Raw genomic sequence first — 24,616 nt, 5'->3', positions numbered from 1 at the left:
TGAGGCTGCTGTGACCTCACAAGCACAGCCAGCAGCCATATGCGTGATACTGGCAGAGGAGGCACTGAGGCTGCTGTGACCTCACAAGCAGAGCCAGCAGCCATGAGCCTGGTACTGGCCTGTGAGGCACTGAGGCTGGTGTGAGCTCCCAAGCACAGCCAGCAGGGGGCGCTGGACACTAACTTTTGAGGCACTGAGTCTGCTGTGACCTCAGAAGCAGAGCCAGCAGGGGACGCTGGACACTAAACTATGAGGCACTGAGGCTGCTGTGACCTCACAAGCACAGGCAGCAGCCATTAGGCTGATACTGGCCTAGGAGGCACTGAGGCTGCTGTGACCTCACAAGCACAGCCAGCAGCCATGAGCCTGACACTGGCAGAGGAGGCACTGAGGCTGCTGTGACCTCAGAAGCAGAGCCAGCAGGGGGCGCTGGACACTAAACTATGAGGCACTGAGGCTGCTGTGACCTCACAAGCACAGCCAGCAGCCATGAGCCTGCCACTGGCAGAGGAGCCACTCAGCCTGCTGTGACCTCAGAAGCACAGCCAGCAGCCATGAGCCTGACACTGCCAGAGGAGGCACTGAGGCTGCTGTGACCTCACAAGCAGAGCCAGCAGGGGACGCTGGACACTAAACTATGAGGCACTGAGGCTGCTGTGACCTCACAAGCACAGCCAGCAGCCATGAGCCTGCCACTGGCCTCGGAGGCACTGAGGCTGCTGTGACGTCACAAGCACAGCCAGCAGCCATGAGCCTGCCACTGGTCTAGGAGGCATTCAGGCTGCTGTGACCTCACAAGCACAGCCAGCAGCCATGAACCTGACACTGGTCTAGGAGGATATTCACTCTGCTGTGACCTCACAAGAACAGCCAGCAGCCATGAGCCTGCCACTGGCAGAGGAGGCTTTCAGGCTGCTGTGACCTCACAAGCAGAGCCAGCAGGGGACGCTGGACACTAAACTATGAGGCACTGAGGCTGCTGTGACCTCACAAGCACAGCCAGCAGCCATGAGCCTGCCACAGACCTCGGAGGCACTGAGGCTGCTGTGACCTCACAAGCACAGCCAGCAGCCATGAGCCTGCCACTGGCCTAGGAGGCATTCAGGCTGCTGTGACCTCACAAGCACAGCCAGCAACCATGAGACTGCCACTGGCAGAGGAGGCACTGAGGCTGCTGTGACCTCACAAGCAGAGCCAGCAGGGGACGCTGGACACTAAACTATGAGGCACTGAGTCTGCTGTGACGTCACAAGCACAGCCAGTAGGGGGCGATGGACACTAATCTATGAGACACTGAGGCTGCTGTGACCTCACAAGCACAGCCAGCAGCCATGAGCCTGCCACTGGCAGAGGAGGCACTGAGGCTGCTGTGACCTCACAAGCACAGCCAGCAGCCATGAGCCTGATACTGGCCTGGGAGGCACTGAGGCTGCTGTGACGTCACAAGCAGAGCCAGCAGGGGACGCTGGACACTAACCTATGAGGCACTGAGGCTGCTGTGACCTCACAAGCACAGCCAGCAGCCATGAGCCTGCCACTGGCCTAGGAGGCACTGAGGCTGCTGTGACGTCACAAGCACAGCCAGCAGCCATGAGCCTGCCACTGGCCTAGGAGGCATTCAGGCTGCTGTGACCTCACAAGCACAGCCAGCAGCCATGAGCCTGACACTGGTCTAGGAGGCATTCACGCTGCTGTGACCTCACAAGCACAGCCAGCAGCCATTAGCCTGCCACTGGCAGAGGAGGCACTGAGGCTGCTGTGACCTCACAAGCACAGCCAGCAGGGGGCGCTGGACACTAAATTTTGAGGCACTGAGTCTTCTGTGACCACACAAGCAGAGCCAGCAGGGGACGCTGGACACTTAACTATGAGGCACTGAGCTGCTGTGACCTCACAATCACAGCCAGCAGCCATTAGCCTGCCACTGGCAGAGGAGGCATTCAGGACTCTGTGACCTCAGAAGCACAGCCAGCAGCAATGAGCCTGATACTGGCCTGGGAGGCACTGAGGCTGCTGTGACCTCACAAGTACAGCCAGCAGCCATGAGCATGGCATTGGCAGAACAGGCACTGAGGCTGCTGTGACGTCACAAGCACAGCCAGCAGCCATGAGCCTGCCACTTGCATAGGAGGCATTCAGGCTGCTGTGACCTCAGAAGCACAGCCAGCAGCCATGAGCCTGATACTGCCCTCAGAGGCACTGAGGCTGCTGTGACCTCACAAGCACAGCCAGCAGCCATGAGCATGGCATGGGCCGAGGAGGCACTGAGGCTGCTGTGACGTCACAAGCACAGCCAGCAGCCATGAGCCTCATACTGGCCTGTGAGGCACTGAGGCTGGTGTGAGCTCACAAGCACAGCCAGCAGGGGGCGATGGACACTACCCTATGAGGCTCTGAGTCTGCTCTGACCTCAGAAGCACAGCCAGTAGGGGGTGATGGACACTAACCTATGAGGCACTGAGGCTGCTGTGACCTCACAAGCACAGCCAGCAGCCAGGAGCTTGCCACTGGCCTAGGAGGCACTGAGGCTACTGTGACGTCACAAGCACAGCCAGCAGCCATGAGCCTGCCACTGGCAGAGGAGGCACTGAGTCTGCTGTGACCTCACAAGCACAGCCAGCAGGGGGCGCTGGACACTAACCTATGAGGCACTGAGGCTGCTGTGATCTCACAAGCACAGCCAGCAGGGGGCGCTGGACACTAATCTATGAGGCACTGAGGCTGCTGTGACGTCACAAGCACAGCCAGCAGCCATGAGACTGCCACTGGCAGAGGAGGCACTGAGTCTGCTGTGACCTCACAAGCACAGCCAGCAGGGGGCGCTGGGCACTAACCTGTCAGGCACTGAGTCTGCTGTGACCTCACAACCACAGCCAGTAGGGTGCCATGGACTCTAATGTATGAGGCACTGAGGCTGCTGTGACCTCACAAGCATAGCCAGCAGGGGGCGCTGGACACTAAATTTTTAAGGCACTGAGTCTGCTGTGACCTCACAAGCAGAGCCAGCAGGGGACCCTGGACACTAAACTATGAGGCACGGAGGCTGCTGTGACCTCACAAGCACAGCCAGCAGCCATGAGCCTGCCACTGGCCTAGGAGGCATTCAGGCTGCTGTGACGTTATCAGCGCAGCCAGCAGCCAGGAGCCAGATACTGGCCTGGGAGGCACTCAGGCTGCTTTGACCTCACAAGCACAGCCAGCAGGGGGCGCTGGACACTAACCTATGAGGCACTGAGGCTGCTGTGACCTCAGAAGCAGAGCCAGCAGGGGACGCTGGACACTAAACTATGAGGCACTGAGGCTGCTATGACCTCACAAGCACAGCCAGCAGGCATGAGCCTGCCACTGGCCTCGGAGGCACTGAGGCTGCTGTGATGTCACAAGCACAGCCAGCAGCCATGAGACTGCCACTGGCCTCAGAGGCACTGAGGCTGGTGTGACCTCACAAGCACAGCCAGCAGCCATGAGCCTGACACTGGCCTAGGAGGCATGCAGGCTGCTGTGACGTCATCAGCACAGCCAGCAGCCAGGAGCCAGATACTGGCCTGGGAGGCACTGAGGCTGCTGTGACCTCACAAGCACAGCCAGCAGGGGGCGCTGCACACTAACCTGTGAGGCACTGAGTCTGCTGTGACCTCACAAGCAGAGCCAGCAGGGGACGCTGGACACTAAACTATGAGGCACTGAGGCTGCTGTGACCTCACAAGCACAGCCAGCAGCCATGAGCCTGCCACTGGCCTCGGAGGCACTGAGGCTGCTGTGACATCACAAACACAGCCAGCAGCCATGAGCCTGCCACTGGCCTAGGAAGCATTCAGGCTGCTGTGACCTCACAAGCACAGCCAGCAGCCATGAGCCTGACACTGGTCTAGGAGGCATTCACGCTGCTGTGACCTCACAAGCACAGCCAGCAGCCATGAGCCTGCCACTGGCAGAGGAGGCACTGAGGCTGCTGTGACCTCACAAGCACAGCCAGCAGGGGGCGGTGGACACTAAATTTTGAGGCACTGAGTCTTCTGTGACCACACAAGCAGAGCCAGCAGGGGACGCTGGACACTAAACTATGAGGCACTGAGCTGCTGTGACCTCACAATCACAGCCAGCAGCCATTAGCCTGCCACTGGCAGAGGAGGCATTCAGGACTCTGTGACCTCAGAAGCACAGCCAGCAGCAATGAGCCTGATACTGGCCTGGGAGGCACTGAGGCTGCTGTGACCTCACAAGCACAGCCAGCAGCCATGAGCATGGCATTGGCAGAACAGGCACTGAGGTTGCTGTGACGTCACAAGCACAGCCAGCAGCCATGAGCCTGCCACCAGCCTCGGAGGCACTGAGGCTGCTGTGACGTCACAAGCACAGCCAGCAGCCATGAGCCTGCCACTGGCCTAGGAGGCATTCAGGCTGCTGTGACGTCACAAGCACAGCCAGCAGCCATGAGACTGCCACTGGCAGAGGAGGCACTGAGGCTGCTGTGACCTCACAAGCACAGCCAGCAGGGGGCGCTGCACACTAAATTTTGAGGCACTGAGTCTGCCGTGACCACACAAGCAGAGCCAGCAGGGGACGCTGGACACTAAACTATGAGGCACTGAGGCTGCTGTGACCTCACAAGCACAGCCAGCAGCCATGAGCCTGCCACTGGCCTAGAAGGAATTCAGGCTGCTGTGACCTCACAATCACAGCCAGCAGCCATGAGCCTGATACTGGCCTGGGAGGCACTGAGGCTGCTGTGACCTCACAATCACAGCCAGCAGGGGGCGCTGGACACTAAACTATGAGGCACTGAGTCTGCTGTGACCTCACAAGCAGAGCCAGCAGGGGGCGATGGACACTAAACTATGAGGCACTGAGGCTGCTGTGACCTCACAAGCACAGCCAGCAGCCATGAGCCTGCCACTGGCAGAGGAGGCACTGAGGCTGCTGTGACCTCACAAGCACAGCCAGCAGCCATGAGCCTGCCACTGGCAGAGGAGGCACTGAGGCTGCTGTGACCTCACAAGCACAGCCAGCAGCCATGACCCTGCCACCGGCCTAGGAGGCATTCAGGCTGCTGTGACCTCAGAAGCACAGCCAGCAGCCATGAGCCTGATACTGCCCTCAGAGGCACTGAGGCTGCTGTGACCTCAGAAGCACAGCCAGCAGCCATGGCCATGGCATGGGCAGAGGAGGCACTGAGGCTGCTGAGACCTCACAAGCACAGCCAGCAGCCATGAGCCTCATACTGGCCTGTGAGGCACTGAGGCTGCTGTGATCTCACAAGCACAGCCAGCAGGGGGCGATGGACACTACCCTATGAGGCTCTGAGTCTGCTCTGACCTCACAAGCAGAGCCAGCAGGGGGCGCTGGACACTAAACTATGAGGCACTGAGTCTGCTGTGACCTCACAAGCACAGCCAGCAGTGGGCGCTGGACACTAAACTATGAGGCACTGAGGCTGCTGTGACCTCACAAGCACAGCCAGCAGCCATGAGACTGCCACTGGCCTAGGAGGCACTGAGGCTACTGAGACGTCACAAGTACAGCCAGCAGCCAAGAGCATGTCACTGGCAGAGGAGGCACTGAGGCTGGTGTGAGCTCACAAGCACAGCCAGCAGGGGGCGCTGGACACTAACCTATGAGGCACTGAGGCTGCTGTGACCTCACAAGCACAGCCAGCAGGGGGCGATGGACACTAAACTATGAGGCACTGAGGCTGCTGTGACCTCACAAGCACAGCCAGCAGCCATGAGCCTGCCAATGGCCTCGGAGGCACTGAGGCTGCTGTGACCTCACAAGCACAGCCAGCAGCCATGAGCCTGACACTGGTCTAGGAGGCATTCAGGCTGCTGTGACCTCACAAGCACAGCCAGCAGCCATGAGCCTGACACTGGTCTAGGAGGCATTCACGCTGCTGTGACCTCACAAGCAAAGCCAGCAGCCATGAGCCTGCCACTGGCAGAGGAGGCTTTCAGGCTGCTGTGACCTCACAAGCACAGCCAGCAGCCATGAGCCTGACACTGGTCTAGGAGGCATTCAGGCTGCTGTGACCTCACAAGCACAGGCAGCAGCCATGAGAATGCCACTGGCAGAGGAGGCACTGAGTCTGCTGTGACCTCACAAGCACAGCCAGCAGGGGGCGCAGGGCACTAACCTGTCAGGCACTGAGTCTGCTGTGACCTCACAACCACAGCCAGTAGGGTGCCATGAACTCTAATCTATGAGGCACTGAGGCTGCTGTGACCTCACAAGCACAGCCAGCAGGGGGCGCTGGACACTAAATTTTTAAGGCACTGAGTCTGCTGTGACCTCACAAGCACAGCCAGCAGGGGACCCTGGACACTAAACTATGAGGCACGGAGGCTGCTGTGACCTCACAAGCACAGGCAGCAGCCATGAGACTGCCACTGGCAGAGGAGGCATTCAGGCTGCTGTGACGTCATCAGCACAGCCAGCAGCCATGAGCCAGATACTGGCCTGGGAGGCACTGAGGCTGCTTTGACCTCACAAGCACAGCCAGCAGGGGGCGCTGGACACTAACCTATGAGGCACTGAGTCTGCTGTGACCTCACAAGCAGAGCCAGCAGGGGACGCTGGACACTAAACTATGAGGCACTGAGGCTGCTGTGACCTCACAAGCACAGCCAGCAGCCATGAGACTGCCACTGGCCTAGGAGGCACTGAGGCTACTGTGACGTCACAAGCACAGCCAGCAGCCATGAGCATGTCACTGGCAGAGGAGGCACTGAGGCTGCTGTGACCTCACAAGCACAGCCAGCAGGGGGCGCTGGACACTAACCTATGAGGCACTGAGTCTGCTGTGACCTCACAAGCACAGCCAGCAGGGGGCGATGGACACTAAACTATGAGGCACTGAGGCTGCTGTGACCTCACAAGCACAGCCAGCAGCCATGAGACTGCCACTGGCCTCGGAGGCACTGAGGCTGCTGTGACATCACAAGCAAAGCCAGCAGCCATGAGCCTGCCACTGGCAGAGGAGGCTTTCAGGCTGCTGTGACCTCACAAGCACAGCCAGCAGCCATGAGCCTGACACTGGTCTAGGAGGCATTCACGCTGCTGTGACCTCACAAGCACAGGCAGCAGCCATGAGCCGACACTGGTCTCGGAGGCATTCACGCTGCTGTGACCTCACAAGCAAAGCCAGCAGCCATGAGCCTGCCACTGGCCTAGGAGGCAATCAGGCCTCTGTGACCTCAGAAGCACAGCCAGCAGCCATGAGCCTGATACTGCCCTCAGAGGCACTGAGGCTGCTGTGACCTCAGAAGCACAGCCAGCAGCCATGAGACTGCCACTGGCCTCAGAGGCACTGAGTCTGCTGTGACCTCAGAAGCACAGCCAGCAGCCATGAGACTGCCACTGGCCTCAGAGGCACTGAGTCTGCTGTGACCTCACAAGCAGACCCAGCAGGGGGCGATGGACACTAATCTATGAGGCACTGAGGCTGCTGTGACCTCACAAGCAGAGCCAGCAGGGGGCGATGGACACTAAACTATGAGGCACTGAGGCTGCTGTGACCTCACAAGCACAGCCAGCAGCCATGAGCCTGATACTGGCCTAGGAGGCACTGAGGCTGCTGTGACCTCACAAGCACAGCCAGCAGCCATATGCCTGATGCTGGCCTAGGAGGCACTGAGGCTGCTGTGACCTCACAAGGACAGCCAGCAGCCATGAGCCTGATACTGGCCTGTGAGGCACTGAGGCTGCTGTGACCTCACAAGCACAGCCAGCAGGGGGCGATGGACACTAAACTATGAGGCACTGAGGCTGCTGTGACCTCACAAGCACAGCCAGCAGCCATGAGCCTGCCACTGGCCTAGGAGGCATTCAGGCCACTGTGACCTCACAAGCACAGGCAGCAGCCATGAGGCTGATACTGGCCTAGGAGGCACTGAGGCTGCTGTGACGTCACAAGCACAGCCAGCAGGGGGCGCTGGACACTAAACTATGAGGCACTGAGGCTGCTGTGACCTCACAAGCACAGCCAGTAGGGGGCGATGGACACTAATCTATGAGGCACTGAGGCTGCTGTGACCTCGCAAGCACAGCCAGCAGCCATGAGACTGCCACTGGCCTCAGAGGCACTGAGGCTGCTGTGACCTCACAAGCACAGCCAGCAGGGGGCGCTGGGCACTAACATGTCAGGCACTGAGTCTGCTGTGACCTCACAACCACAGCCAGTAGGGTGTGATGGACACTAACCTACAAGGCACTGAGGCTGCTGTGACCTCACAAGCACAGCCAGCAGCCATGAGCCTGCCCCGGGCCTAGGAGGCACTGAGGCTGCTGTGACCTCACAAGCACAGCAGCAGCCATGAGCATGATATTGGCCTGAGAGGCACTGAGGCTGCTGTGACCTCACAAGCAGAGCCAGCAGGGGGCGCTGCACACTAACTTTTGAGGCACTGAGTCTGCCGTGACCTCACAAGCAGAGCCAGCAGGGGACGCTGGACACTAAACTATGAGGCACTGAGTCTGCTGTGACCTCACAAGCACAGCCAGTAGGGGGCAATGGACACTAACCTATGAGGCACTGAGGCTGCTGTGACCTCACAAGCACAGCCAGCAGCCATGAGCCTGCCCCGGGCCTCAGAGGCACTGAGGCTGCTGTGACCTCACAAGCACAGCCAGCATCCATGAGCCTGCCACTGGCAGAGGAGGCACTCAGGCTGCTGTCACCTCACAAGCACAGCCAGCAGCCATGAGCCTGACACTGGCAGAGGAGGCACTGAGGCTGCTATGACCTCACAAGCAGAGCCAGCAGGGGACGCTGGACACTAAACTATGAGGCACTGAGGCTGCTGTGACCTCACAAGCACAGCCAGCAGCCATGAGCCTGACACTGGCCTCGGAGGCACTGAGGCTGCTGTGACGTCACAAGCACAGCCAGCAGCCATGAGCCTGCCACTGGCAGAGGAGGCATTCAGGCTGCTGTGACCTCACAAGCACAGCCAGCAGCCATGAGCCTGCCACTGGCCTAGGAGGCATTCAGGCTGCTGTGACCTCACAAGCACAGCCAGCAGCCATGAGCCTGCCACTGGCAGAGGAGGCACTGAGGCTGCTGTGACCTCACAAGCACAGCCAGCAGGAGGCGCTGCACACTAAATGTTGAGGTACTGAGTCTGCTGTGACCTCACAAGCACAGCCAGCAGCCATGAGCCTGACACTGGTCTAGGAGGCATTCAGGCTGCTGTGACCTCACAAGCACAGCCAGCAGCCATGAGCCTGCCACTGGCAGAGGAGGCACTGAGGCTGTTTGACCTCACAAGCACAGCCAGCAGGGGGCGCTGGACACTAACCTATGAGGCACTGAGTCTGCTGTGACCTCACAAGCAGAGCCAGCAGGGGACGCTGGACACTAAGCTATGAGGCACTGAGGCTGCTATGACCTCACAAGCACAGCCAGCAGCCATGAGCCTGCCACTGGCCTCGGAGGCACTGAGGCTGCTGTGACGTCACAAGCACAGCCAGCAGCCATGAGCCTGCCACTTGCCTAGGAGGCATTCAGGCTGCTGTGACCTCTGAAGCACAGCCAGCAGCCCTGAGCCTGATACTGCCCTCAGAGGCACTGAGGCTGCTGTGACCTCAGAAGCACAGCCAGCAGCCATGGCCATGGCATGGGCAGAGGAGGCACTGAGGCTGCTGTGACCTCACAAGCACAGCCAGCAGCCATGAGCCTCATACTGGCCTGTGAGGCACTGAGGCTGGTGTGAGCTCACAAGCACAGCCAGCAGGGGGCGATGGACACTAACCTATGAGGCACTGAGTCTGCTGTGACCTCACAAGCAGAGCCAGCAGGGGGCGCTGGACACTAAACTATGAGGCACTGAGTCTGCTGTGACCTCACAAGCACAGCCAGTAGGGGGTGATGGACACTAACCTATGAGGCACTGAGGCTGCTGTGACCTCACAAGCACAGCCAGCAGCCATGAGACTGCCACTGGCCTAGGAGGCACTGAGGCTACTGTGACTTCACAAGCACAGCCAGCAGGGGGCGATGGACACTAACCTATGAGGCACTGAGTCTGCTGTGACCTCACAAGCACAGCCAGCAGGGGGCGATGGACACTAAACTATGAGGCACTGAGGCTGCTGTGACCTCACAAGCACAGCCAGCAGCCATGAGACTGCCACTGGCAGAGGAGGCTTTCAGGCTGCTGTGACCTCACAAGCACAGCCAGCAGCCATGAGCCTGACACTGGTCTAGGAGGCATTCAGGCTGCTGTGACCTCAGAACCACAGCCAGCAGCCATGAGCCTGACACTGGTCTAGGAGGCATTCACGCTGCTGTGACCTCACAAGCAAAGCCAGCAGCCATGAGCCTGCCACTGGCAGAGGAGGCACTGAGGCTGCTTTGACCTCACAAGCACAGCCAGCAGGGGGCGCTGGACACAAAATTTTGAGGCTCTGAGTCTGCTGTGACCTCACACGCACAGCCAGCAGGGGACGCTGGACACTAAACTATGAGGCATTGAGGCTGCTGTGACCTCACAAGCACAGCCAGCAGCCATGAGCATGGCATTGGCAGAACAGGCACTGAGGCTGCTGTGACGTCACAAGCACAGCCAGCAGCCATGAGCCTGCCACTGGCCTAGGAGGCATTCAGGCTGCTGTGACCTCACAAGCACAGCCAGCAGCCATGAGCCTGACACTGGCCTAGGAGGCATTCAGGCTGCTGTGACCTCACAAGCACAGCCAGCAGCCATGAGCATGGCATGGGCCTCAGAGGCACTGAGGCTGCTGTGACGTCACAAGCACAGCCAGCAGCCATGAGCCTGATACTGGCCTAGGAGGCACTGAGGCTGCTGTGAGCTCACAAGCACAGCCAGCACGGGGCGCTGGACACTAAACTATGAGGCACTGAGTCTGCTGTGACCTCACAAGCACAGCCAGCAGGGGGCGCTGGACACTAACCTATGAGGCACTGAGTCTGCTGTGACCTCACAAGCAGAGCCAGCAGGGGACGCTGGACACTAAACTATGAGGCACTGAGTCTGCTGTGACCTCACAATCACAGCCAGCAGGGGACGCTGGACACTAAACTATGAGGCATTGAGGCTGCTGTGACCTCAAAAGCACAGCCAGCAGCCATGAGCCTGACACTGGCCTAGGAGGCATTCAGGCTGCTGTGACCTCACAAGCACAGCCAGCAGCCATGAGCATGGCATGGGCCTCAGAGGCACTGAGGATGCTGTGACGTCACAAGCACAGCCAGCAGCCATGAGCCTGATACTGGCCTGTGAGGCACTGAGGCTGGTGTGAGCTCACAAGCACAGCCAGCAGGGGGCGATGGACACGAACCTATGAGGCTCTGAGTCTGCTATGACCTCACAAGCAGAGCCAGCAGCCATGAGCTTGCCACTGGCCTAGGAGGCACTGAGGCTACTGTGACGTCACAAGCACAGTAAGCAGCCATGAGCATGTCACTGGCAGAGGAGGCACTGAGGCTGCTGTGACCTCACAAGCACAGCCAGCAGGGGGCGCTGGACACTAACCTATGAGGCACTGAGTCTGCTGTGACCTCACAAGCACAGCCAGCAGGGGACGCAGGACACTAAACTATGAGGCACTGAGGCTGCTGTGACGTCACAAGCACAGCCAGCAGCCATGAGACTGCCAGTGGCAGAGGAGGCACTGAGGCTGCTGTGACCTCACAAGCACAGCCAGCAGGGGGCGCTGGGCACTAACCTGTCAGGCACTGAGTCTGCTGTGACCTCACAACCACAGCCAGTAGGGTGCCATGGACTCTAATCTATGAGGCACTGAGGCTGCTGTGACCTCACAAGCACAGCCAGAAGGGGGCGATGGACACTAAACTATGAGGCACTGAGTCTGGTGTGACCTCACAAGCACAGCCAGCAGCCATGAGCCTGCCACTGGCCTCGGAGGCACTGAGGCTGCTGTGACGTCACAAGCACAGGCAGCAGCCATGAGACTGCCACTGGCCTCAGAGGCACTGAGGCTGCTGTGACCTCACAAGCACAGCCAGCAGCCATGAGCCTGCCACGGGCCTAGGAGGCATTCAGGCTGCTGTGACGTCATCAGCAGAGCCAGCAGCCAGGAGCCAGATACTGGCCTGGGAGGCACTGAGGCTGCTGTGACCTCACAAGCACAGCCAGCAGCCATGAGCATGGCATGGGCCTCAGAGGCACTGAGGATGCTGTGACGTCACAAGCACAGCCAGCAGCCATGAGCCTGATACTGGCCTGTGAGGCACTGAGGCTGGTGTGAGCTCACAAGCACAGCCAGCAGGGGGCGATGGACACGAACCTATGAGGCTCTGAGTCTGCTATGACCTCACAAGCAGAGCCAGCAGCCATGAGCTTGCCACTGGCCTAGGAGGCACTGAGGCTACTGTGACGTCACAAGCACAGTAAGCAGCCATGAGCATGTCACTGGCAGAGGAGGCACTGAGGCTGCTGTGACCTCACAAGCACAGCCAGCAGGGGGCGCTGGACACTAACCTATGAGGCACTGAGTCTGCTGTGACCTCACAAGCACAGCCAGCAGGGGACGCAGGACACTAAACTATGAGGCACTGAGGCTGCTGTGACGTCACAAGCACAGCCAGCAGCCATGAGACTGCCAGTGGCAGAGGAGGCACTGAGGCTGCTGTGACCTCACAAGCACAGCCAGCAGGGGGCGCTGGGCACTAACCTGTCAGGCACTGAGTCTGCTGTGACCTCACAACCACAGCCAGTAGGGTGCCATGGACTCTAATCTATGAGGCACTGAGGCTGCTGTGACCTCACAAGCACAGCCAGAAGGGGGCGATGGACACTAAACTATGAGGCACTGAGTCTGGTGTGACCTCACAAGCACAGCCAGCAGCCATGAGCCTGCCACTGGCCTCGGAGGCACTGAGGCTGCTGTGACGTCACAAGCACAGGCAGCAGCCATGAGACTGCCACTGGCCTCAGAGGCACTGAGGCTGCTGTGACCTCACAAGCACAGCCAGCAGCCATGAGCCTGCCACGGGCCTAGGAGGCATTCAGGCTGCTGTGACGTCATCAGCAGAGCCAGCAGCCAGGAGCCAGATACTGGCCTGGGAGGCACTGAGGCTGCTGTGACCTCACAAGCACAGCCAGCAGGGGGCGCTGGACACTAAATTTTGAGGCACTGAGTCTTGTGTGACCACACAAGCAGAGCCAGCAGGGGACGCTGGACACTAAACTATGAGGCACTGAGCTGCTGTGACCTCACAATCACAGCCAGCAGCCATGAGCATGGCATTGGCCGAACAGGCACTGAGGCTGCTGTGACGTCACAAGCACAGCCAGCAGCCATGAGCCTGCCACTTTCCTAGGAGGCATTCAGGCTGCTGTGACCTCAGAAGCACAGCCAGCAGCCCTGAGCCTGATACTGCCCTCAGAGGCACTGAGGCTGCTGTGACCTCAGAAGCACAGCCAGCAGCCATGGCCATGGCATGGGCAGAGGAGGCACTGAGGCTGCTGTGACCTCACAAGCACAGCCAGCAGCCATGAGCCTCATACTGGCCTGTGAGGCACTGAGGCTGGTGTGAGCTCACAAGCACAGCCAGCAGGGGGCGATGGACACTAACCTATGAGGCACTGAGTCTGCTGTGACCTCACAAGCAGAGCCAGCAGGGGGCGCTGGACACTAAACTATGAGGCACTGAGTCTGCTGTGACCTCACAAGCACAGCCAGTAGGGGGTGATGGACACTAAGCTATGAGGCACTGAGGCTGCTGTGACCTCACAAGCACAGCCAGCAGCCATGAGACTGCCACTGGCCTAGGAGGCACTGAGGCTACTGTGACTTCACAAGCACAGCCAGCAGGGGGCGATGGACACTAACCTATGAGGCACTGAGTCTGCTGTGACCTCACAAGCACAGCCAGCAGGGGGCGATGGACACTAAACTATGAGGCACTGAGGCTGCTGTGACCTCACAAGCACAGCCAGCAGCCATGAGACTGCCACTGGCAGAGGAGGCTTTCAGGCTGCTGTGACCTCACAAGCACAGCCAGCAGCCATGAGCCTGACACTGGTCTAGGAGGCATTCAGGCTGCTGTGACCTCAGAACCACAGCCAGCAGCCATGAGCCTGACACTGGTCTAGGAGGCATTCACGCTGCTGTGACCTCACAAGCAAAGCCAGCAGCCAGGAGCCTGCCACTGGCAGAGGAGGCACTGAGGCTGCTTTGACCTCACAAGCACAGCCAGCAGGGGGCGCTGGACACAAAATTTTGAGGCTCTGAGTCTGCTGTGACCTCACAAGCACAGCCAGCAGGGGACGCTGGACACTAAACTATGAGGCATTGAGGCTGCTGTGACCTCACAAGCACAGCCAGCAGCCATGAGCCTGCCACTGGCCTCGGAGGCACTGAGGCTGCTGTGACGTCACAAGCACAGCCAGCAGCCATGAGCCTGCCACTGGCCTAGGAGGCATTCAGGCTGCTGTGACCTCACAAGCACAGCCAGCAGCCATGAGCCTGACACTGGCCTAGGAGGCATTCAGGCTGCTGTGACCTCACAAGCACAGCCAGCAGCCATGAGCATGGCATGGGCCTCAGAGGCACTGAGGCTGCTGTGACGTCACAAGCACAGCCAGCAGCCATGAGCCTGATACTGGCCTAGGAGGCACTGAGGCTGCTGTGAGCTCACAAGCACAGCCAGCACGGGGCGCTGGACACTAAACTATGAGGCACTGAGTCTGCTGTGACCTCACAAGCACAGCCAGCAGGGGGCGCTGGACACTAACCTATGAGGCACTGAGTCTGCTGTGACCTCACAAGCAGAGCCAGCAGGGGACGCTGGACACTAAACTATGAGGCACTGAGTCTGCTGTGACCTCACAATCACAGCCAGCAGGGGACGCTGGACACTAAACTATGAGGCATTGAGGCTGCTGTGACCTCACAAGCACAGCCAGCAGCCATGAGCCTGACACTGGCCTAGGAGGCATTCAGGCTGCTGTGACCTCACAAGCACAGCCAGCAGCCATGAGCATGGCATGGGCCTCAGAGGCACTGAGGATGCTGTGACGTCACAAGCACAGCCAGCAGCCATGAGCCTGATACTGGCCTGTGAGGCACTGAGGCTGGTGTGAGCTCACAAGCACAGCCAGCAGGGGGCGATGGACACGAACCTATGAGGCTCTGAGTCTGCTATGACCTCACAAGCAGAGCCAGCAGCCATGAGCTTGCCACTGGCCTAGGAGGCACTGAGGCTACTGTGACGTCACAAGCACAGTAAGCAGCCATGAGCATGTCACTGGCAGAGGAGGCTCTGAGTCTGCTGTGACCTCACAAGCACAGCCAGCAGGGGACGCTGGACACTAAACTATGAGGCATTGAGGCTGCTGTGACCTCACAAGCACAGCCAGCAGCCATGAGCCTGCCACTGGCCTCGGAGGCACTGAGGCTGCTGTGACGTCACAAGCACAGCCAGCAGCCATGAGCCTGATACTGGCCTGTGAGGCACTGAGGCTGGTGTGAGCTCACAAGCACAGCCAGCAGGGGGCGATGGACACTACCCTATGAGGCTCTGAGTCTGCTCTGACCTCACAAGCAGAGCCAGCAGGGGGCGCTGGACACTAACCTATGAGGCACTGAGTCTGCTGTGACCTCACAAGCACAGCCAGCAGGGGGCGATGGACACTAAACTATGAGGCACTGAGGCTGCTGTGACCTCACAAGCACAGCCAGCAGCCATGAGACTGCCACTGGCAGAGGAGGCTTTCAGGCTGCTGTGAGCTCACAAGCACAGCCAGCAGCCATGAGCCTGACACTGGTCTAGGAGGCATTCAGGCTGCTGTGACCTCAGAACCACAGCCAGCAGCCATGAGCCTGACACTGGTCTAGGAGGCATTCACGCTGCTGTGACCTCACAAGCAAAGCCAGCAGCCATGAGCCTGCCACTGGCAGAGGAGGCACTGAGGCTGCTTTGACCTCACAAGCACAGCCAGCAGGGGGCGCTGGACACAAAATTTTGAGGCTCTGAGTCTGCTGTGACCTCACAAGCACAGCCAGCAGGGGACGCTGGACACTAAACTATGAGGCATTGAGGCTGCTGTGACCTCACAAGCACAGCCAGCAGCCATGAGCCTGCCACTGGCCTCGGAGGCACTGAGGCTGCTGTGACGTCACAAGCACAGCCAGCAGCCATGAGCCTGCCACTGGCCTAGGAGGCATTCAGGCTGCTGTGACCTCACAAGCACAGCCAGCAGCCATGAGCCTGACACTGGCCTAGGAGGCATTCAGGCTGCTGTGACCTCACAAGCACAGCCAGCAGCCATGAGCATGGCATGGGCCTCAGAGGCACTGAGGCTGCTGTGACGTCACAAGCACAGCCAGCAGCCATGAGCCTGATACTGGCCTAGGAGGCACTGAGGCTGCTGTGAGCTCACAAGCACAGCCAGCACGGGGCGCTGGACACTAATCTATGAGGCACTGAGGCTGCTGTGCCCTCACAAGCACAGCCAGTAGGGGGTGATGGACACTAACCTATGAGGCACTGAGGCTGCTGTGACCTCACAAGCAGAGCCAGCAGCCATGAGCTTGCCACTGGCCTAGGAGGCACTGAGGCTACTGTGACGTCACAAGCACAGTAAGCAGCCATGAGCATGTCACTGGCAGAGGAGGCACTGAGGCTGCTGTGACCTCACAAGCACAGCCAGCAGGGGGCGCTGGACACTAACCTATGAGGCACTGAGTCTGCTGTGACCTCACAAGCACAGCCAGCAGGGGACGCAGAACACTAAACTATGAGGCACTGAGGCTGCTGTGACGTCACAAGCACAGCCAGCAGCCATGAGACTGCCAGTGGCAGAGGAGGCACTGAGGCTGCTGTGACCTCACAAGCACAGCCAGCAGGGGGCGCTGGGCACTAACCTGTCAGGCACTGAGTCTGCTGTGACCTCACAACCACAGCCAGTAGGGTGCCATGGACTCTAATCTATGAGGCACTGAGGCTGCTGTGACCTCACAAGCACAGCCAGCAGGGGGCGATGGACACTAAACTATGAGGCACTGAGGCTGCTGTGACCTCACAAGCACAGCCAGCAGCCATGAGACTGCCACTGGCCTCAGAGGCACTGAGGCTGCTGTGACGTCACAAGCACAGCCAGCAGCCATGAGCCTGCCACTGGCCTAGGAGGCATTCAGGCTGCTGTGACGTCATCAGCACAGCCAGCAGCCAGGAGCCAGATACTGGCCTGGGAGGCACTGAGGCTGCTGTGACCTCACAAGCACAGGCAGCAGGGGGCGCTGGACACTAACCTATGAGGCACTGAGTCTGCTGTGACCTCACAAGCACAGCCAGCAGGGGACGCTGGACACTAAACTATGAGGCACTGAGGCTGCTGTGACCTCACAAGCACAGCCAGCAGCCATGAGCATGCCACTGGCCTAGGAGGCATTCAGGCTGCTGTGACCTCACAAGCACAGCCAGCAGCCATGAGCCTGACACTGGTCTAGGAGGCATTCACGCTGCTGTGACCTCACAAGCACAGCCAGCAGCCATGAGCCTGCCACTGGTCTAGGAGGCATTCACGCTGCTGTGACGTCACAAGCAGAGCCAGCAGCCATGAGCCTGCCACTGGCAGAGGAGGCACTGAGGCTGCTGTGACCTCACAAGCACAGCCAGCAGCCATGAGCCTGATACTGGCCTAGGAGGCACTGAGTCTGCTGTGACCTCACAAGCACAGCCAGCAGCCATGAGACTGCCACTGGCAGAGGAGGCACTGAGGCTGCTGTGACCTCAGAAGCACAGCCAGCAGCCATGAGCCTGATACTGGCCTAAGAGGCACTGAGGCTGCTGTGACCTCACAAGCACAGCCAGCAGCCAGGGCCCTGATACTGGCCTAGGAGGCACTGAGGCTGCTGTGACCTCACAAGCACAGCCAGCAGTGGCCGCTGGACACTAAACTATGAGGCACTGAGGCTGTTGTGAACTCACAAACACAGCCTTAGCGGGTGATGGACACTAACCTATGAGGCACTGAGGCTGCTGTGACCTCACAAGCACAGCCAGCAGCCATGAGCCTGATACTGGCCTAGGAGGCACTGAGGCTGCTGTGACCTCACAAGCACAGCCAGCAGCCATGAGCCTGACACTGGTCTAGGAGGCATTCAGGCCACTGTGACCTCAGAAGCACAGGCAGCAGCCATGAGCCTGATACTGGCCTAGGAGGCACTGAGGCTGCTGTGACCTCACAAGCACAGCCAGCAGCCATGAGACTGCCACTGGCAGAGGAGGCACTGAGGCTGCTGTGACCTCACAAGCACAGCCAGCAGCCATGAGCCTGCCACTGGCCTAGGAGGCATTCAGGCTGCTGTGACGTCATCAGCACAGCCAGCAGCGAGGAGCCAGATACTCGCCTGGGAGGCACTGAGTCTGCTGTGACCTCACAAGCAGAGCCAGCAGGGGACGCTGGACACTAAACTATGAGGCACTGAGTCTGCTGTGACCTCACAAGCACAGCCAGCAGCCATGAGCATGGCATTGGCAGAACAGGCACTGAGGCTGCTGTGACGTCACAAGCACAGCCAGCAGCCATGAGACTGCCACTGGCCTCGGATGCACTGAGGCTGCTGTGACGTCACAAGCACAGCCAGCAGCCATGAGCCTGCTACTGGCCTAGGAGGCATTCAGGCTGCTGTGACCTCACAAGCACAGCCAGCAGCCATGAGCCTGACACTGGTCTAGGAGGCATTCACGCTGCTGTGACCTCACAAGCACAGCCAGCAGCCATGAGCCTGCCACTGGCAGAGGAGGCACTGAGGCTGCTGTGACCTCACAAGCACAGCCAGCAGGGGGCGCTGGACACTAATTTTTGAGGCACTGAGTCTTCTGTGACCACACAAGCAGAGCCAGCAGGGGACGCTGGACACTAAACTATGAGGCACTGAGCTGCTGTGACCTCACAATCACAGCCAGCAGCCATGAGCATGGCATTGGCAGAACAGGCACTGAGGCTGCTGTGACGTCACAAGCACAGCCAGCAGCCATGAGCCTGCCACTTGCCTAGGAGGCATTCAGGCTGCTGTGACCTCAGAAGCACAGCCAGCAGCCCTGAGCCTCATACTGCCCTCAGAGGCACTGAGGCTGCTGTGACCTCAGAAGCACAGCCAGCAGCCATGGCCATGGCATGGGCAGAGGAGGCACTGAGGCTGCTGTGACCTCACAAGCACAGCCAGCAGCCATGAGCCTCATACTGGCCTGTGAGGCACTGAGGCTGGTGTGAGCTCACAAGCACAGCCAGCAGGGGGCGATGGACACTACCCTATGAGGCTCTGAGTCTGCTCTGACCTCACAAGCAGAGCCAGCAGGGGGCGCTGGACACTAAACTATGAGGCACTGAGTCTGCTGTGACCTCACAAGCACAGCCAGTAGGGGGTGATGGACACTAACCTATGAGGCACTGAGGCTGCTGTGACCTCACAAGCACAGCCAGCAGCCATGAGCTTGCCACTGGCAGAGGAGGCACTGAGGCTGCTGTGACGTCACAAGCACAGCCAGCAGCCATGAGCCTGATACTGGCCTCAGAGGCACTGAGGCTGCTGTGACCTCACAAGCACAGCCAGCAGCCATGAGACTGCCACTGGCAGAGGAGGCACTGAGGCTGCTGTGACCTCACAAGCACAGCCAGCAGCCATGAGCCTGCCACTGGCCTAGGAGGCATTCAGGCTGCTGTGACGTCATCAGCACAGCCAGCAGCGAGGAGCCAGATACTCGCCTGGGAGGCACTGAGGCTGCTGTGACCTCACAAGCACAGCCAGCAGTGGGCGCTGGACACTAACCTATGAGGCACTGAGTCTGCTGTGACCTCACAAGCAGAGCCAGCAGGGGACGCTGGACACTAAACTATGACGCACTGAGTCTGCTGTGACCTCACAAGCACAGCCAGCAGCCATGAGCATGGCATTGGCAGAACAGGCACTGAGGCTGCTGTGACGTCACAAGCACAGCCAGCAGCCATGAGACTGCCACTGGCCTTGGATGCACTGAGGCTGCTGTGACGTCACAAGCACAGCCAGCAGCCATGAGCCTGCTACTGGCCTAGGAGGCATTCAGGCTGCTGTGACCTCACAAGCACAGCCAGCAGCCATGAGCCTGACACTGGTCTAGGAGGCATTCACGCTGCTGTGACCTCACAAGCACAGCCAGCAGCCATGAGCCTGCCACTGGCAGAGGAGGCACTGAGGCTGCTGTGACCTCACAAGCACAGCCAGCAGGGGGCGCTGGACACTAATTTTTGAGGCACTGAGTCTTCTGTGACCACACAAGCAGAGCCAGCAGGGGACGCTGGACACTAAACTATGAGGCACTGAGCTGCTGTGACCTCACAATCACAGCCAGCAGCCATGAGCATGGCATTGGCAGAACAGGCACTGAGGCTGCTGTGACGTCACAAGCACAGCCAGCAGCCATGAGCCTGCCACTTGCCTAGGAGGCATTCAGGCTGCTGTGACCTCACAAGCACAGCCAGCAGCCCTGAGCCTGATACTGCCCTCAGAGGCACTGAGGCTGCTGTGACCTCAGAAGCACAGCCAGCAGCCATGGCCATGGCATGGGCAGAGGAGGCACTGAGGCTGCTGTGACCTCACAAGCACAGCCAGCAGCCATGAGCCTCATACTGGCCTGTGAGGCACTGAGGCTGGTGTGAGCTCACAAGCACAGCCAGCAGGGGGCGATGGACACTACCCTATGAGGCTCTGAGTCTGCTCTGACCTCACAAGCAGAGCCAGCAGGGGGCGCTGGACACTAAACTATGAGGCACTGAGTCTGCTGTGACCTCACAAGCACAGCCAGTAGGAGGGGATGGACACTAACCTATGAGGCACTGAGGCTGCTGTGACCTCACAAGCACAGCCAGCAGCCATGAGCTTGCCACTGGCAGAGGAGGCACTGAGTCTGCTGTGACCTCACAAGCACAGCCAGCCGCCATGAGCATGATATTGGCCGGGGAAGCACTGAGGCTGCTGTGACCTCACAAGCACAGCCAGCAGGGGGCGCTGGACACTAACTTTTGAGGCACTGAGTCTGCTGTGACCTTACAAGCAGAGCTAGCAGAGGACGCTGGACACTAAATTATGAGGCACTGAGGCTGCTGTGACCTCACAAGTACAGGCAGCAGCCATGAGCCTCCCACTGGCCTAGGAGGCACTGAGGCTGCTGTGACCTCAGAAGCACAGCCAGTAGCCAGGAGCCTGATACTGGCCTGGGAGGCACTGAGGCTGCTGTGACCTCACAAGCACAGCCAGCAGCCATGAGCCTGACACTGGTCTAGGAGGCATTCAGGCTGCTGTGACCTCACAAGCACAGCCAGCAGCCATGAGCCTGACACTGGTCTAGGAGGCATTCACGCTGCTGTGACGTCACAAGCAGAGCCAGCAGCCATGAGCCTGCCACTGGCAGAGGAGGCACTGAGGCTGCTGTGACCTCACAAGCACAGCCAGCAGCCATGAGCCTGATACTGGCCTAGGAGGCACTGAGTCTGCTGTGACCTCACAAGCACAGCCAGCAGCCATGAGACTGCCACTGGCAGAGGAGGCACTGAGGCTGCTGTGACCTCAGAAGCACAGCCAGCAGCCATGAGCCTGATACTGGCCTAAGAGGCACTGAGGCTGCTGTGACCTCACAAGCACAGCCAGCAGCCAGGGCCCTGATACTGGCCTAGGAGGCACTGAGGCTGCTGTGACCTCACAAGCACAGCCAGCAGTGGGCGCTGGACACTAAACTATGAGGCACTGAGGCTGTTGTGAACTCACAAACACAGCCTTAGCGGGTGATGGACACTAACCTATGAGGCACTGAGGCTGCTGTGACCTCACAAGCACAGCCAGCAGCCATGAGCCTGATACTGGCCTAGGAGGCACTGAGGCTGCTGTGACCTCACAAGCACAGCCAGCAGCCATGAGCCTGACACTGGTCTAGGAGGCATTCAGGCCACTGTGACCTCAGAAGCACAGGCAGCAGCCATGAGGCTGATACTGGCCTCAGAGGCACTGAGGCTGCTGTGACCTCACAAGCACAGCCAGCAGCCATGAGACTGCCACTGGCAGAGGAGGCACTGAGGCTGCTGTGACCTCACAAGCACAGCCAGCAGCCATGAGCCTGCCACTGGCCTAGGAGGCATTCAGGCTGCTGTGACGTCATCAGCACAGCCAGCAGCGAGGAGCCAGATACTCGCCTGGGAGGCACTGAGGCTGCTGTGACCTCACAAGCACAGCCAGCAGTGGGCGCTGGACACTAACCTATGAGGCACTGAGTCTGCTGTGACCTCACAAGCAGAGCCAGCAGGGGACGCTGGACACTAAACTATGAGGCACTGAGTCTGCTGTGACCTCACAAGCACAGCCAGCAGCCATGAGCATGGCATTGGCAGAACAGGCACTGAGGCTGCTGTGACGTCACAAGCACAGCCAGCAGCCATGAGCCTGCCACTTGCCTAGGAGGCATTCAGGCTGCTGTGACCTCAGAAGCACAGCCAGCAGCCCTGAGCCTCATACTGCCCTCAGAGGCACTGAGGCTGCTGTGACCTCAGAAGCACAGCCAGCAGCCATGGCCATGGCATGGGCAGAGGAGGCACTGAGGCTGCTGTGACCTCACAAGCACAGCCAGCAGCCATGAGCCTCATACTGGCCTGTGAGGCACTGAGGCTGGTGTGAGCTCACAAGCACAGCCAGCAGGGGGCGATGGACACTACCCTATGAGGCTCTGAGTCTGCTCTGACCTCACAAGCAGAGCCAGCAGGGGGCGCTGGACACTAAACTATGAGGCACTGAGTCTGCTGTGACCTCACAAGCACAGCCAGTAGGGGGTGATGGACACTAACCTATGAGGCACTGAGGCTGCTGTGACCTCACAAGCACAGCCAGCAGCCATGAGCCTGCCACTGGCCTCGGAGGCATTCAGGCTGCTGTGACCTCACAAGCACAGCCAGCAGCCATGAGACTGCCACTGGCCTCAGAGGCACTGAGGCTGCTGTGACCTCACAAGCACAGCCAGCAGCCAGGAGCCAGATACTGGCCTGGGAGGCACTGAGGCTGCTGTGACCTCACAATCACAGCCAGCAGCCATGAGCCTGCCACTGGCCTCGGAGGCACTGAGGCTGCTGTGACGTCACAAACACAGCCAGCAGCCAGGAGCCTGACACTGGCCTCGGAGGCACTGAGGCTGCTGTGACCTCACAAGCACAGCCAGCAGCCATGAGCCTGACACTGGTCTAGGAGGCATTCACGCTGCTGTGACCTCACAAGCACAGGCAGCAGCCATGAGCCTGCCACTGGCAGAGGAGGCACTGAGGCTGCTGTGACCTCACAAGCACAGCCAGCAGCCAGGGCCCTGATACTGGCCTGGGAGGCACTGAGGCTGCTGTGACCTCACAATCACAGCCAGCAGCCATGAGCATGGCATTGGCAGAACAGGCACTGAGGCTGCTGTGACGTCACAAGCACAGCCAGCAGCCATGAGACTGCCACTGGCCTCGGATGCACTGAGGCTGCTGTGACCTCACAAGCACAGCCAGCAGCCATGAGCCTGATACTGCCCTCAGAGGCACTGAGGCTGCTGTGACCTCAGAAGCACAGCCAGCAGCCATGGCCATGGCATGGGCAGAGGAGGCACTGAGGCTGCTGTGACCTCACAAGCACAGCCAGCAGCCATGAGCCTCATACTGGCCTGTGAGGCACTGAGGCTGGTGTGAGCTCACAAGCACAGCCAGCAGGGGGCGATGGACACTACCCTATGAGGCTCTGAGTCTGCTCTGACCTCACAAGCAGAGCCAGTAGGGGGCGCTGGACACTAAATTATGAGGCACTGAGTCTGCTGTGACCTCACAAGCACAGCCAGTAGGGGGTGATGGACACTAACCTATGAGGCACTGAGGCTGCTGTGACCTCACAAGCACAGCCAGCAGCCATGAGCCTGCCACTGGCCTGTGAGGCACTGAGGCTGCTGTGACCTCACAAGCACAGCCAGCATCCAAGAGCCTGCCCCGGGCCTAGGAGGCACTGAGGCTGCTGTGACCTCACAAGCACAGCCAGCAGCCATGAGCATGATATTGGCCTGAGAGGCACTGAGGCTGCTGTGACGTCACAAGCACAGCCAGCAGGGGGCGCTGCACACTAACTTTTGAGGTACTGAGTCTGCTGTGACCTCACAAGCAGAGGCAGCAGGGGACGCTGGACACTAAACTATGAGGCACTGAGTCTGCTGTGACCTCAGAAGCACAGCCAGTAGGGGGCAATGGACACTAACCTATGAGGCACTGAGGCTGCTGTGACCTCACAAGCAGAGCCAGCAGCCATGAGACTGCCACTGGCCTCAGAGGCACTGAGTCTGCTGTGACCTCACAACCACAGCCAGTAGGGTGCCATGGACTCTAATCTATGAGGCACTGAGGCTGCTGTGACCTCACAATCACAGCCAGCAGCCATTAGCCTGCCACTGGCAGAGGAGGCATTCAGGACTCTGTGACCTCACAAGCACAGCCAGCAGCAATGAGCCTGATACTGGCGTGTGAGGCACTGAGGCTGCTGTGACCTCACAAGCACAGCCAGCAGCCATGAGCATGGCATTGGCAGAGGAGGCACTGAGGCTGCTGTGACGTCACAAGCACAGCCAGCAACCATGAGCCTGCCACTTGCCTAGGAG

Source organism: Dromaius novaehollandiae, chromosome 26, assembly GCF_036370855.1.
Source record: "Dromaius novaehollandiae isolate bDroNov1 chromosome 26, bDroNov1.hap1, whole genome shotgun sequence".
Lineage (NCBI taxonomy): Eukaryota > Metazoa > Chordata > Aves > Casuariiformes > Dromaiidae > Dromaius > Dromaius novaehollandiae.
Note: the sequence above shows the minus strand (reverse complement) of the source record.